Genomic DNA, 15274 nt, shown 5'->3' with positions numbered 1-15274 from the left:
TACCCGGAGGTGGTGAAAGGAGCTATATGAAAATGTCTTTATCTCATACTATGGAGAGATTGTCCTGTGCTGGAATATAGTACCGATATTCCAGGACCCATTTAATACATAGAAAGGTGGAAATTTGGAGCAGAGGCCATTCAGCCCTTCCAGCCTGCTCCACCATTCAATACGATCATGGCTGATCATATGACCAGTGCACTATTCCTGCTTTCTCTACATACCCTTTGATCTCTTTAGCTATAAGAACCACATCCAACTCCCTTTTAAATACATCTATAACTAATGAACCGGTCTCCACAACTTTCTGTGCCAGGGAATTGACAAGTTCACAACTCTCTGAGTGAAGAAATTGCTCCTCATCTCAGTCCTAAATGGCTTCCATCTTCTCCTTAGACTATGACCGCTTGTACTGGACTTCCCCCAACATCAGGAACATTCTTCCTGCATCTAAATGTCTAGTCCTGTTAGAACGTTTTACGCCTCAATGAGATCACCTCTCATTTTCTAAACTCCAATGAGTAAATGCCCAGTCTATCCAGTTTTTCTTCCTATGTCAGTCCTGCCACCCCAGGGATCAGTCTGGTGAACCCTTTCAAGAGCCAGAATATCTTTCCTCAAATTGGGAGAAACTAGACACCATACTCAAGGTGTGGGTTCATTAATGCACCATACAACTGCAGAGAGACTTCACTGCTTCTAAATTCAAAACACCTCGCGTTAAAGGTCAACATACTGCTTGCTTCTTTTCTGTGATCATTCCTCAAGCTAAGTGCCTTGATAATGAGCCATGTGAGTGTAATAAATAGAACCTAGACCTTCTAACCCAATAGGCCCTCTAATGCTTATAAGGAAGATAAGCACAGCCAGACATTAGGTATTCTTCAGCATTTATCAACAGGCAACAGAAAGAATAAAAGATTTGACTGCATTAAAATATCAAAGTGACTGGGAAGACTCTTTATTCTGTATCACACGAAAGCAGCAGAGATTTATCAAAATACTTTGAGGAGTACAATTGTTAAAAGCAATGTGGATCAAATAATGAAGCTGGTAATTGACGGATCTCCAGGGTTTCCACCACAGATCATAAAATAATTAGGTAGTAGAAGTTGCTGATTGTTGGATTACATTCTTTAAAAGTTCTATTTCCAAATATTGTTCCCAATGACTGGAAAATTGTTAATTCAACTCTATCATAGAATTATAGCTTGTTTGCAACTCAGGGGGAAAAAAAAAGCAATTGACCCATAATCCCTGTTGCCCTGTTTGAGAAAATAAACAGGCACCTGAATAAAAAGTTGGTGGCAGAAAGGAGCAGAGGGAGGAGCACGGGCTAACAGATGAATACAGGTGGGAGGGTAGAAGAGAAAAAAAAGCTGAGTAGTGTGTTGGAATCTAGGGGCTAAAATATCACGGAATAGAGGACTATATAACAATTTTTATATTTACTTCATGGTTAAGGGAAAAGTATAAGGTAATTAAGTGGCAATCACAGCATGGAGCAAAGTTGGGTGAGTACAGTAGGAGAGAATTGTCTGCTCCAAAAAAAACAAGGGAGAGGAAATGGATGAAACGATTTAGGAGGAATGCTCAACTGAAGGAGGTATTGAGTAGCACAGGAGACACAGGGCAGACCAGAACAAAGAATATCCTGTAAGAAACAAAGGGAATGGAAGGCCAGTCTAGGAAGAAGATTAAGGCATGAGGAGGTGTTAAGGAGAACAGAAGACATTGGCCAGACAGGAACAGAACGATGATTGGAAATATCTGGGGCAGGAATTGATTTCTGGTCAAAACAATAGGATGGTCTGATCTGGAAGATTTAAGATAAGAGGTTTACACCCGAGATAAACTGTAGAATAAGGAAATTGCTGGTGATATACTTTATGTAAAAATCTAGCAAAGGAAGCCAACTTTTGGTCTGTATGGTAAATTGTAGCTATATAAACTGAACAGACTGGACAATAGGGGTCAGTCTTGGGGAATAGCTCACTGTGCAGGTGACCTATGAACTAACGACTGACCCAGAGCTCTGTTAAGTTTTATTCTTGTGCTGTATAATAGACTGATTGTTGAACCGAATACCTTCTCCTATCACTTCATTCAATGAGCACGCTGGACTCAGACGACACATAAACTAAATTGAGGGTAAGGTAAAGCCAGAGTCCGACAATTTGGTGACCCCGACGTGATGAAGATGGAGAAGTGACGGAAGAGAAAAAGACAGCACAACGATCGATTGTGGTGTGGTGATAACAACAAGGGGCAACTCAACAAAAGAAGGTAAGCAGACGCCTGTTTAAACGAAGTTCTGCTATTGGCAACGATAAAATTGTGTGTTGTCACTACTCTGCAAAAGTCCTAGTAGAAGCCAAGGAATAAAGCTTCAGGGGTTAGAGGCCCCTGTAGGTAACGGGGGTTAGAGTCCCCTGTAAGGAACGGGGGTTAGAGTCTTCTGTAGGTAACGGGGGTTAGAGTCCCCTGTAAGGAACGGGGGTTAGAGTCCCCTGTAGGTAACGGGGGTTAGAGTCCCCTGTAGGTAACGGGGGTTAGAGTCCCCTGTATAGTAGAGATCTCGAGATATTAGTGTAGACACTTGGCCAAATAGAATAGGGTTCATTGTGTTATAGTTATTTGGTTTAGTAGTGTATAATAAGTATTTGTTTAAGGATCATGTATCATAGTAGTGTATAATAAGTATTTGTTTAAGGATTGTATATCTTGGGTAATAGTTATTGGTTAAGTATTGTGTACAATGTGCCGCGGGTGTTTATAATAACGCGTGAAGGGTCGAAGTAGATTGCAGGGTGACAAAATCCTACCAGGGGAGCGACCCATTGAAGTACGAAGTCGGAAGGGTTAAAAATCGGAACGTAAGATGGAAGGAGTAAGTGGGGATGAGCACTCTGGTGAGGGAAGGGAAAGGTTGCATTGCACTCAACCCAGCATCTGCGGACTTCCTTGTTGAATCTCTGTAACTGTCAAGAAAGACCAATTCAACCTGATCCTACCCTTCAGCAATGAATCTGTACTCATGAATGGCTCTTCAATTTCTCACGTCTTTTGCTTAAATATCAAGAGAGCTTTTTCCTGAGCTTTCAGGCTCCTACCACCCTCTCAGAGATATATTTTTTCCACCTTGTTTCTAATTCTTCCACGAAGTATATTAAATCTATACCTCTGGACTTGACTCTAAAATTATAACGGGCCTGGATCAAGTCAGTAGGAAAGATATATTTCCCTACTGACTTGATCCAGGCCCTTTATAATTTTATACACTTCAGTTAAGCCACAGTCTCCTCTGTTCAAAAGAAAACATATCTTGACAATAAACAAAGGAATTCAACAAAACCTTTTGGCAGATTTGGGCTAGGTAAAATGGAATAAATCTAAGATGTGACTCTAAGCAAAGTGCATTTAAGTGATTTTTTTAAAAACTGCAGATGAGCAGGCTGCCTTCAGGAGAGCGAATCCAAGGAAGACATCCAGCCCAGATGGAGTACCTAGCCAAGTACTGGAAACCTGTGCTGACCAACTGTTCAATGTATTCATGGATATCTTCAACATCTCATTCCGACAGGGATTGGTACCTACCTGTTTCAAACAGGCCTCAATCATGTTGGTGCCCAAGAAGTTTGGAGTAACCTGCTAAAATGACTACCAACCATTGGCACATCACAGAGATGAAGTGTTTTGAGAGGCTGGTGTTGAAGCATATCAGCTCCTGCCTGAGCAGTGACATGGATCCATTCCAATTCACTCATCATTGCAAAAGGACTATGGCGGAACCCATCTCACTGGCTCTACACAAAGTCCTGGATCACCTGGTCAGCAAAGACACATACATTAGGATGCTGACTACAGTCTGGCAACCAAAATCATCAATCTCAAAATTGATCAGCAAACTCCAAGACCTGAGCCTCAATACCCCTCTGTGTTATTCAATCCTGGATTTCCTCTCTTCCAGACCACAATCAGTGAGGAATGATAAGAGCATCTCCTCCAGAATCTCCATCAGTACTAGAGCATCACAGGGCTGCGCACATTAATGTCATTGTGAAGAAAGAACGTCGGCACCTCTACTTCCTTAGGAGTTATCGGAGGCTTGGTATGACCTTTGGCAAACTTTCAACAGATGTGTCATGGAAAGTGTGCTGACCGGCTGCATCATAGCCTGATATGGGAATGCCAATAACTCTGAGCGGAAAGCCCTGGAAAAGGTAGCGGTCACAGCCCAGTACTTCACAGGGAAATCTCTCCCCACCACCAAGAAAATCCACATGAAATGTTGCCATCAGAGATCTGCACCAATAATCAAGGATCCACATGCTGTGTTCTCACTGCTGCCATCAGGCAAGAGGAATAAGTGCCACAAGACTCAGGACCATTTCAGGACTATTCAGGTTCAGGACCATTTGCTAGTTCCCCATCATCAAACTCTAAAAAAACAGATTCAATCAGAGGCTGATTTACAAACTCTTACTTGGCACATTATTTATTACTGGATTTTTTTTCTTTGTACGTCCACATTTCTTTCTTTGCTTACACTTCTATTTTCTGTAGATATCTTTTCTTGAATACAGTTTTTTGTACTACTGATAAGTAAAAATTCTGCCTGGCCCATGGACAAAAAAAATCTCAGGTTCGTGTGTGATATCATGTATGCACTGACAATAAATCTAAACTTTGAGATGATGGGAATCCAAACATGCTGGAAATACTCAGCAGCTCAAAATTCATCTGTGACAAGTGAAACAGAAGTCCTGATGAAGGGCCATCTCCCTGAAGCATCAGCCCTGCTTCTCTTCCTACAGGTGAGGGCTGACCTGCTGAGTATTTCCAGTATTGTCTGATTTTATATAAACAGCATTATTAGAGGCTCCAATAGCCCAGTGGTTAGAGCACTGGTCTTGTAAACCAGGGGCCATGAGCCCAGTCCTTGCTGGGGCCTCATTTCTGTGAGGGGCTCTGGATAAAATGGTGGCTCTCTGTCTTCCTTACTTTAGACAAAGTTAAAGAATTTCATATACGTTACATTCTCAATGTAGTGTTACAATTACCTTTAGTTGCTGAGGTCCTGCTTATGACCACACAGCATTAATGTTACATGCATTCTCCACTGAATTAATTGTAGAGAGTTTAATTCTATATTACGATTCCACCTCTCTTGTTTTCCTGGCCTAATCAATTTAGCACAATACACAAATGTGCCAGAGAAACTCAGCACATCACACAGCATCCATAAAATGGAAAGAGAAAACACCATTAAAGGCCTGGTCCCCTCATCAGGGATAAACAAAAACAGACGGGTTCCTGAATAGAAAGGTGGGACGGGGAAGAGGAGGGGCAGAGCGAAGAGCACAGGCTAATGGGTATGCGGTCATAGGTAGATACAGGTGGGAGGGTAGAAGAGAAAAACCAGAGAAGGGAGAGGGTTATTAGTGAGGGGAAGGGGTGGAGAGCTGAGGAAAGGAGACTGGGGCAGGGAGTAGAAAAGGAAGAAATTCAGGGATGGGTTTCATGGAAATCGGTAAAGTCAATGTTAGCGCCATCTGGTTGGAGAGTGCCAAGGTAGATCATGCTTTTTTGCAGGTTACGGATGAACAAGTTCTAGCTGTCCATGCATGCAGACATGTCAAAGGTCAAGAAATGCTGCTAAATTAATCCGTGGAAAAGAGGAATGTGTAAAATTTAACAATTAGTTGTTGGGATCAACTCATTTGGTGCTCTCATTTTTATAGTGAATTCAAGGCAGCCATAAAGGGATTTCCACCTATTGACTTTTCCAAAACTAGGATTAAGAAACATAATCTACTTCAGGCAACATAATTGAAAGTGACCGACTAATCTCCTTCATTTATTGGATCGATTTGGAAATATGATGAACTAGCGAAGATGATGTGTGTTTCTTGTTGTCAGATACACAGAGGTATGTATTATACCAAAACCAATGCCAAAACCTCACAGATGAAACCTTACAACAAGCTGAGATGGTCAGAGTGTGAGGCTCCAATTGATATAACCGTAACTCACTAAAAGCCCAGCAACTATGTTTTTTGGTTATCCTGCCAGCCTATCAGTTGGAAATGAACAGTGTCTCTAGAATATTACAGCACACCGGGAGGTAAGACAGGCCACTAAATCCAGGGCTGAAACACTTTCCACTTGCCTGAATGGGTGCAGCACCAACAACCCCCAAGAATCTCAAATGCATCCAGGCAGAGCGGCCTGCTTGGTGTGCATCCATCCACGCCGGTGCCAGGCTATTTTGTACCCTAGACGAGGCCAATTACTTGTACACCTTCAAAAAAAATTTGCCAACTTCAATTTTCAAACACAGATGTTTGGTAGAAAAAAAATGAAAAACACAAAACTTGAAACTTCTAAATTTATTTTAAAATGCAAGAATAAACAATACATTGATCTTTGATTATCTTTCTCAAATACAAAAGAAAATATTTTGGCATATTTTGAACTAAAGGGCATTCAGTAGAATGCATCCCTCTGGCAAGGGCAACACAATATTAAAACCTTTTACTGTACTTCACACACCTTTAAGTCTATACACCTTCCAGTGTCTATTTTTTCCACAAGAATGATGCAGTATGAAAATGTCCCTTTGGCCCACAAGTTTGCTCTGACTTTCCTGTAACCATTTTTATTCCCTTTATTTATTTTCCCACTTTTTTCTCCTAGATTCTACAACTCACATATACTACGGTCATGGCCAATAATCTACCTGCCCACATCTTTGAGATTCAAGAAGAAATTGAAGCCTCCAGAGAAACCTCACATGGTCACAAGGAATAGGTGCAAACTGCACACAGACAGGGCCAGAGTTCAGGGCAGAAGTCAGATTGCTAGAGATGTATGGTAGTCGCTCTATTAATGGCACCACTGAGAGACAGCATCAGCTAGAGCAATAATAAAGTTGATTGCATGTCTCTTTAAGATCTTCCTGGAAGGAGAGTATCTCCATATTACACAACAACAACTGTGAGAACTTGCAATACATTGATGAGAGAACCCTGAGCAAAATGTAACTACACCATAGAACCATAGAATACTACAGCACAGAAAACAGGCCACACAATACATGCATTCAGATGGTATCAATAAAGAAATGAATATTCCCTCACCCTCCTTCGAAGCCTGCCATATTACTCCACTTGATGTTGACTGAAGCACTGCCAATTGCGCCAGAACTACATCCCTGGGCTAAACATTTCCCTGCCCACCGCACGCGTGTCAACTGGCTCCAGTAACTAATCCACCACGCATGCGCACAAGAATAAAAATGGCCATGCCCTGCCAGCCGACGGACCCCAGGACACCAATTAATTAAGTAATATGCTTTTGCACAATTAGCCCTTTCACACCTGACGTCAGACCATCCTGACTGCACCCCTCTTAGGTCTGCACCTGAGACGGCTGCTTAGTGGTAGCACCAGCCCTTTATCCATCAATCATCATAAACTTTCATTGCACAGATGCACAGTGGCTGCAGTACATAGTTACACAGCTGAACCCTTTCAATTTCCCTCCCAGTTGCACACTGTTCCAATTTGGAAATCTATTGTCAGTCCTTCACTGCCACTGGGTCGAAATCCTGAAATTCCCTCCATGTGGGAGTTCCTTCACCATAAAATTTAACCCACCTGCAATTATTGTTGTTGCAATCAGTATTTGCTCGCTTTCAGGTCAGGGGCTAGCATCACTGTCGGACTTGTCAACAACTGGTCAGCCTTTTGACCCCTTTCCACGTTAGCTGGATCTGGAGACTACAGCATTTGAAGGGATGGCAGTGGGGAGGCTAAATACCTTCAAGTTCCTGGGAGTCCACACATTGGAAGACCTCTCCTGGAGCCAGCACATTGAGGCAACTATGAACCAATGCCTATACTTTCTAAGAAATCTGAGGAGATTTGGCATGTCATCAAATACTCTACTAAATGTTTGTAGGTCCACTGTGGAAATAGACAGACTAGTTTTTAATTTGCGTGCCAGGAACACTGAATGCTGCAGAAAGTAGCAAATGCAGCCAAGTCCATCACGAGTTCTACCTCACATCCATTGAAGGCATCTATGTGAGGCCCTGACTCAAGAAGGCAGCCAACATCACCCTGGTCACAACCTCTTCTCAATGCTACTTTCAAGAAGGTACAGAAGCCTGAAGACCAGCACCTCTACCTTCAAGGACAGTTTTTATCCAACCTTGTTCAGGGTCTTGAAACTCTCCTTACTACCCTAACCCTAAACTACTGAGGGAGCGCAAGAAGATGTCGGCACTATTGTCACGTCACTTTTACCTCTCTCCTTAATTTTCAAATGTTTTAATCTATCATCTCTGGGGTAATTTAACATATAGTAACCTTAAACTACTGAGGGAGCGCAAGAAGATGTCGGCACTATTGTCACGTCACTTTTACCTCTCTCCTTAATTTTCAAATGTTTTAATCTATCATCTCTGGGGTCATTTAACATATAGTATTGAAGTTGTTTTTATTTCCACAAGAAATCCCTCTTTGGCAGTAGCAATAATTTTGATACATGCACACCTTTTACTTACAGTCCGTGTATGACAATAAACTCATTTGCCTTTGGGTCTCAGTGCAGTAATCCTGTCTTCGCCAGGTTCTTCTGGAGCAACTGGTTCACTGATTAGTGGGAGCTCTTTAATGAATGAGGCCTCAGGATGTGGGACTGGGAGTGGTGGAATTCTACAACTTGGGGATAGGAGGATGCAACAATCATCAGAATAAATGCAAAAGCCACAGTTCAATGCAAATATCCTGATCTTCAGTCCATCAATATTTACTCATATTACTTAAAGGCTACCAGAGGGGTGGTTCTCCAAGGCTCTCGAGATAAGCATTATTGTCCCTTCTGCTCATGTTCATGGAGGTTAGACATATTGGAATGTCCTGTGATGGGTAGTCATGTAGCCATTACCTTTCCACGCACTCTGGACAAGTCATATCTTGGCACTGGTCTGCAGAAACAGAAATTATTATCATGCTGACAGTTAATCTCATTAGAATCCTTCAATATTGACAAATGCAAAACAAAGTAACAAATAAAAAGACAAAATTTAGACCTAAAAATTGTTGTTCAGAACCAATCTGCAGTGCATAATTATTCATTTTAAGCTGCATGACTCTGAATTCCTGATCTCTTGTAACATGCCATTTTATTAAGCCCCATCTTGAATTAAGATTTATGAGTCTGACGGAAGACCAGGCTCAATCATCTTCTCCATTCACAAGGACACACTGTCCCATTTAATATTTGTAGTGTGTGCATCAGTCCCTTGCATATACGCAAGATTTATTTTGCTTCAATGCTACCTTGACAGAGACCTTCGATCCAATTGCATTTGGAGCTTCTGCCATTGACCAGTGACATATTTGATATGTTCTGTTAAGTCTATACTTTGTAGGGTACTTGAGGAGATTGGGTACGTCACCGAACACTCTCAAAAATTTCTACAGGTGTACCGTCGAGAGAATTCTGGCTGGTTGTGTCACTGCCTGGTATGGAGGTGCCAAATCTCAGGACAAGAATAAACTTCAGAGGGTTGCTAACTCAGCCTGCAACAAGCACCAGACTTCACACCATCACGTGAGGCAGTGTCTTAAAAAGGCATCCTCTATCCTCAAAATCCCCCACCACCCAGGCCATGCCCTCTTCACTCTGCTACCATCAGGAAAGAGGTACAGGAGCCTCAAGACGAGTGCACAGCACACCCTGCTGCCATCAGATTCCTGAATAATCAATGAACCAAAGACACAGCTTTACTTTGCATGTACTTCCATTTTAATTTATTTTTTTTATATATTTTTGTTGTAATATGGTTCATAATATGAATGTTTGCACTACAATGTTGGTGCAAAACACCAAATTTAGTGATTTGTTCATGACAATAAATTCTGATTCTGAAGTCTTTGTCAAAAGCGTCTAACATCAGGATGCAATTTTCTGTATCACTGTGATCTGAACAACAATTTCTCTTTCAGTATATCTGCACTATACCAAAAGCACCTCAATGTCTTTTTTATGTTGTGCTATTTAGTTTTATCTTCTGGGGCAGTGTTTGAGGGAAAACTGCTGGCAATGGCCTGGATGGTTAAAAATGGCTTTGTTTGGAGTGGAAGGCATTAGTAGCTTTCATCAGATGCAAGGATCGACAATAAGATAGACAACAGACTCGCCAAGGCAAATAGCGCCTTTGGAAGACTACACAAAAGAGTCTGGAAAAACAACCAACTGAAAAACCTCACAAAGATAAGCGTATACAGAGCCGTTGTCATACCCACACTCCTGTTCGACTCCGAATCATGGGTCCTCTACCGGCATCACCTACGGCTCCTAGAACGCTTCCACTAGCGTTGTCTCCGCTCCATCCTCAACATTTATTGGAGCGCTTTCATCCCTAACGTAGAAGTACTCGAGATGGCAGAGGTCAACAGCATCGAGTCCACGCTGCTGAAGATCCAGCTGCGCTGGGTGGGTCACGTCTCCAGAATGGAGGACTATCGCCTTCCCAAGATCGTGTTATATGGCGAGCTCTCCACTGGCCACCGTGACAGAGGTGCACCAAAGAAGAGGTACAAGGACTGCCTAAAGAAATCTCTTGGTGCCTGCCACATTGACCACCGCCAGTGGGATGATATCACCTCAAACCGTGCATCTTGGCGCCTCACAGTTTGGTGGGCAGCAACCTCCTTTGAAGAAGACCGCAGAGCCCACCTCACTGACAAAAGGCAAAGGAGGAAAAACCCAACACCCAACCCCAACCCACCAATTTTCCCTTGCAACCGCTGCAACCGTGTCTGCCTGTCCCGCATCGGACTTGTCAACCACAAACGAGCCTGCAGCTGACGTGGACATTTACCCCTCCATAAATCTTCGTCCGCGAAGCCAAGCCAAAGATTCAGCACATCAAGTGTCTTCTCCTGTTTCCTAATGACACAAACACAACATAGCATTCATTCATTAACAGGAGATGCTTCTGAACACCAGTAGATAGGTATCTGTGGTTCAAATGGCAATTTAGACATACAGCACGGTGTGACAGATTATAGATATGTTTTTGGGAGATAAATTGGGGCAGGTTTTTTTTTAGTGTAGGTCACATAAACACTTTAAATCAGATCTTATTTAAAATACTGGAGCTCTGCTCATGCCGGACATTCCGGCGCCAAGAGCCTTTGCAAAGGCTTTGGAGAGTGCCCAAGAGACTTCACTAATGGATTGTTGTTTACAACAACAGCTGAAAGAACATCGGAGCCACAGGCTGTGTGGAGTGGAACTTGCTGTTCTAAGAGGGTCATGTGGTTTTGCAAGCAGAGAGAGAGTTAGACAGGCTTTTTCTCTGAGAGAGAGAGAGAGAGAGAGAGAGAGAGAGAGAGAGAGAGAGAGAGAGAGAGAGAGAGAGAGAGAGAGAGAGAGAGAGAGAGAAAATTCAGTTCTGCAGTTTTACATCAGCAACAGCACCTGGGAAGAGAACAGGACAAGCTGGCAAGCTTGTGGAAAATCCCATTTGGAAGACGGGTTGTGAGTGCTTAGTTCAGCCTGGTCAAAGCCCTTGTGGTTCATGTAAGAGGAGAGGACTGGCTGCCTAATGTTTCACTTGAAATAAGAGAAACAAAAAGGCATTCTGTCGTGACCTGAAAGAAAGAGGTTATCATCTGGAGAACCTTGATGGGGCACGTTTCTTCGGCAAAACAATGAAGTGGCTGGTTAAAAGGAATCAGTTGTGGGTGTCCAGCAAACAACAAATCTCTCTCTCTAAAACCGACAAGAACCTTCCTGAGCAGTAACCATTTACCTTTCTAGCACCAAAGCCTGGTGAACTTTATAAATGTTAAATTCTGTGCACAGTATAAGAATTGCCTGAAACCAGTAAACTTAGAGGAATGAGAAGTGAATCAAAGAACTTTTCTAAACTTACACACACATTACATACACGTGTGCTTAGAATTAGAAGGGAGGGGTTAAGTTAATAGTGATAAGATTAAGTTTGATCCTGTTTTCATGTTTAAAGATAATTAAAAGCAATTTTTGTTGAAGTAACGATTTTTCTTGGTGAATATCTATTACTGCTGGGTTTTGGTGTCCTCTGGGCTCGTAACAGGCTATTTCAGACAACGGGTCCATCCCACCCAATTGACCTACACCCTCCGGTATGTTTCGCACAGTGAGTGGAAACCATAGCCCCTAGGGAAAACCCACTCTGATGCAGGGAGAACATACAAACAGCACAGGATTATAACCCCGGTTCTGATCGCTGGTACTGCAAAGGGGTTGAGATAATCACTAAGCCAACAATGTCGCCAACCTGTCAATGCAGCCATATTTCACTCAGAAAGTTTTCTTAGAGAATCAGTCTAAGAGGGAAAACCTAGCCATAAAGATTACAATTTGTGTATACCTAGAATGGTCCGTGTAAAACTATGACATTTAATTAATGTGTAATCAAACAAAGACAATATTTGGCAATGAATTTAATTCAACATCTTGTATTTAGCTGTCTGTGGGAAAAGTAGAGTAATTACCTGTCTGCAGAACATGAATGATTCAATGTAAGACTTTAATGGGTGCACTTGCTATTTTATTATCTTGACACAAATCAATGATAAATTTGCTTTTCAAAGTTCTTTTACTGCTTCAAGCCTTCATTTTTGAATCGGACCAAAACATACCTCATGAGAGGTATGGAACTGTCTGGCAGTTTAATTAGAGTTCTACCTCCTGTAAAGTCTAAACAAAATGCAACATTATGACCCTCTCATCGCCGAAGTCACTTCTGAAGAGTGTTAATGGGATGGGGGGGGTGGGGTGTGAGGGGAAGTGGGAAATGGGAGATGGGACAGAGTGGTGAGGTGAGATGGATTGAGAATGAATCGGAAAATGATTTTTTGGCATTTACTCCAGAAATTAAATTAAGTGTAAAAGAAAATGCAGAAAAACCCCTAGTATCCGACAACAATCGGGATTGGTAGATGCCAGATTAGCGAGTTTTCTGGTTGCTTGAGATACACTCTACTTCCTTCCTTTCCTTTGACTTGGCTTCGCGGACGAAGATTTATGGAGGGGTAATGTCCACGTCAGTTGCAGGCTCGTTTGTGGCTGACAAGTCTGATGCGGGCCAGACAGACACGGTTGCAGTGGTTGCAAGGCAAAATTGGTGGGTTGGGGTTGGGTGTTGGGTTTTTCCTCCTTTGTCTTTTGTCAGTGAGGTGGGCTCTGCGGTCTTCTTCAAAAGAGGTTTCTGCCCGCCGAACTTTGAGGTGCCAAGATGCACGGTTTGAGGCGATATCAGCCCACTGACGGTGGTCAATGTGGCAGGCACCAAGAGATTTCTTTAGGCAGTCCTTGTACCTCTTCTTTGGTGCATCTCTGTCTCGGTGGCCGGCGGAGAGCTCGCCATATAACACGATCTTGGGAAGGCGATGGTCCTCCATTCTGGAGACGTGACCTACCCAGCGCAGTTGGATCTTCAGCAGCGTGGATTCGATGCTGTCGGCCTCTGCCATCTCAAGTACTTCGATGTTGGTGATGAAGTCGCTCCAATGAATGTTGAGGATGGAGCGGAGACAACGCTGGTGGAAGCGTTCTAGGAGCTGTAGGTGATGCCAGTAGAGGACCCATGATTCAGAGCCGAACAGGAGTGTATATGACAACGGCTCTGTATATGCTAATCTTTGTGAGGTTTTTCAGTTGGTTGTTTTTCCAGACTCTTTTGTGTAGTCTTCCAAAGGTGCTATTTGCCTTGGCGAGTCTGTTGTCTATCTCATTGTCGATCCTTGCATCCGATGAAATGGTGCAGCCGAGATAGGTAAACTGGTTGACCGTTTTGAGTTTTGTGTGCCCGATGGAGATGTGGAGGGGCTGGTAGTCATGGTGGGGAGCTGGCTGATGGAGGACCTCAGTTTTCTTCAGGCTGACTTCCAGGCCAAACATTTTGGCAGTTTACGCAAAACAGGACGTCAAGCGCTGAAGAGCTGGCTCAGAATGGACAACTAAAGCGGCATCGTCTGCCTAACTAATACACTTGTTTTAAGAATAAACAGTTTAAAAGGCAAAAGTACCATACTGTAATCACACTGAACAAACTTCACTCGCATGAATATATAAACCTTAAAGCAATCTTTGAAAACATTTAACAGTCGCTGCATCTGCAGGTTCATCCCCATTCACAGAGCCTCCCGAAAGATTAACAATAAAATTATGGATAATTAAAACCCCCCCCCCCCCCCAAAGTTTAAAGACAAAGCCTTACTGATATCCTTAATAATATTAAGTGTAATAAAGATAAAGAGTCTTACTAAGCAGGAGACACTTTAAGAGAATCACCCCAACAGTGAGCTGCATCAACCAATTCTTCATCTTGGGTGATGCCATTTTATTGAAACTCAACTTTATTCAAACAGCTGCTACAAGCAAAGCATGACCAAGGCAGTCTGCTGAATATTTACTCCCATCTTCACCAAACATTGATGTGTTACTTCAGAGAACAATTTTAAATTTTTATTTATCCGTATTTATTTCAACTGTTTGTTTACTTATTTACTTACCTTGATTTTTTTTCCCAATTGCTGATTGCTCTAGTTACAGAAAACCAATAGATTTACCTTTCCCAGGCTAACGCTGCCAAATTTAGTAGCGAAGACAACCTTCTGTCTTTGAATACACTTTTCATTTCAATCGTCGATATACACAGTAAATCTGACCATTGTCACGTCTCAGGGTCAATGATAATATTATTTCTGTTGGAGAATACATTACCAAAGAGCACTGTGTTAGAGAACATGGTAAGTTGAAGGAGCTATGACCCTCTGATGTAAATAGCATCTCATTAACACTGACTAAATCAGAATAAGTATTTATTGTCATGAACAAGTCACAAAATTCGGTGTTCTGTGACAGCACTATCATGCAAACATTCAGATTATGAACCATCCTACAGCAATAATATATAAAAAATAATAGTGTACGAAAATTAAGGCAGTGTCTTTGGTTCATAAATCATTCAGGAATCTGATGGCAGCAGGGAAGAAGATGTCCTTGTGCTGCTGAGTGTTCGTCTTCAGGCTCCTGTACCTTTTTCCTGATGGTAGCAGAGTGAAGAGGGCATGGCCTGGGCGGTGAGGGTCTTTGAGGATAGAGGCTACATTTTTAAGACACCGGCTCATATGGATGTTCTCGATGGAGTGGAGTCTGGTTGCTGTGATGTCGCAGGCAGAGTTAACAACCCTATGGAGTTTTT

General features: G+C 42.4%; 1 protein-coding gene across 4 annotated transcripts in view; it reads left to right on the top strand.

Moving 5' to 3' along the window:
• Positions 1-15274, top strand: part of LOC138743564 (matrix metalloproteinase-21-like) — a 130518-nt gene that overhangs the window by 24406 nt on the left and 90838 nt on the right. Inside the window, exons 2-3 of one of the 4 annotated variants that reach the window (XR_011344953.1) lie at positions 5745-5932; positions 6700-8622. The exons of 2 other annotated variants lie outside the window; for them this stretch is intronic. The gene's annotated coding sequence lies outside the window, so the exon portion shown is untranslated. Of the gene's footprint in view, positions 1-5744; positions 5933-6699; positions 8623-15274 lie in introns of those variants that run through there. One more of the 4 variants, XM_069899068.1, reaches the window with a different exon arrangement.

The sequence above is a fragment of the Narcine bancroftii genome, chromosome 9, assembly GCF_036971445.1.
Source record: "Narcine bancroftii isolate sNarBan1 chromosome 9, sNarBan1.hap1, whole genome shotgun sequence".
NCBI lineage: Eukaryota > Metazoa > Chordata > Chondrichthyes > Torpediniformes > Narcinidae > Narcine > Narcine bancroftii.
Note: the sequence above shows the minus strand (reverse complement) of the source record. Positions and strands in the feature narration are given on the sequence as shown.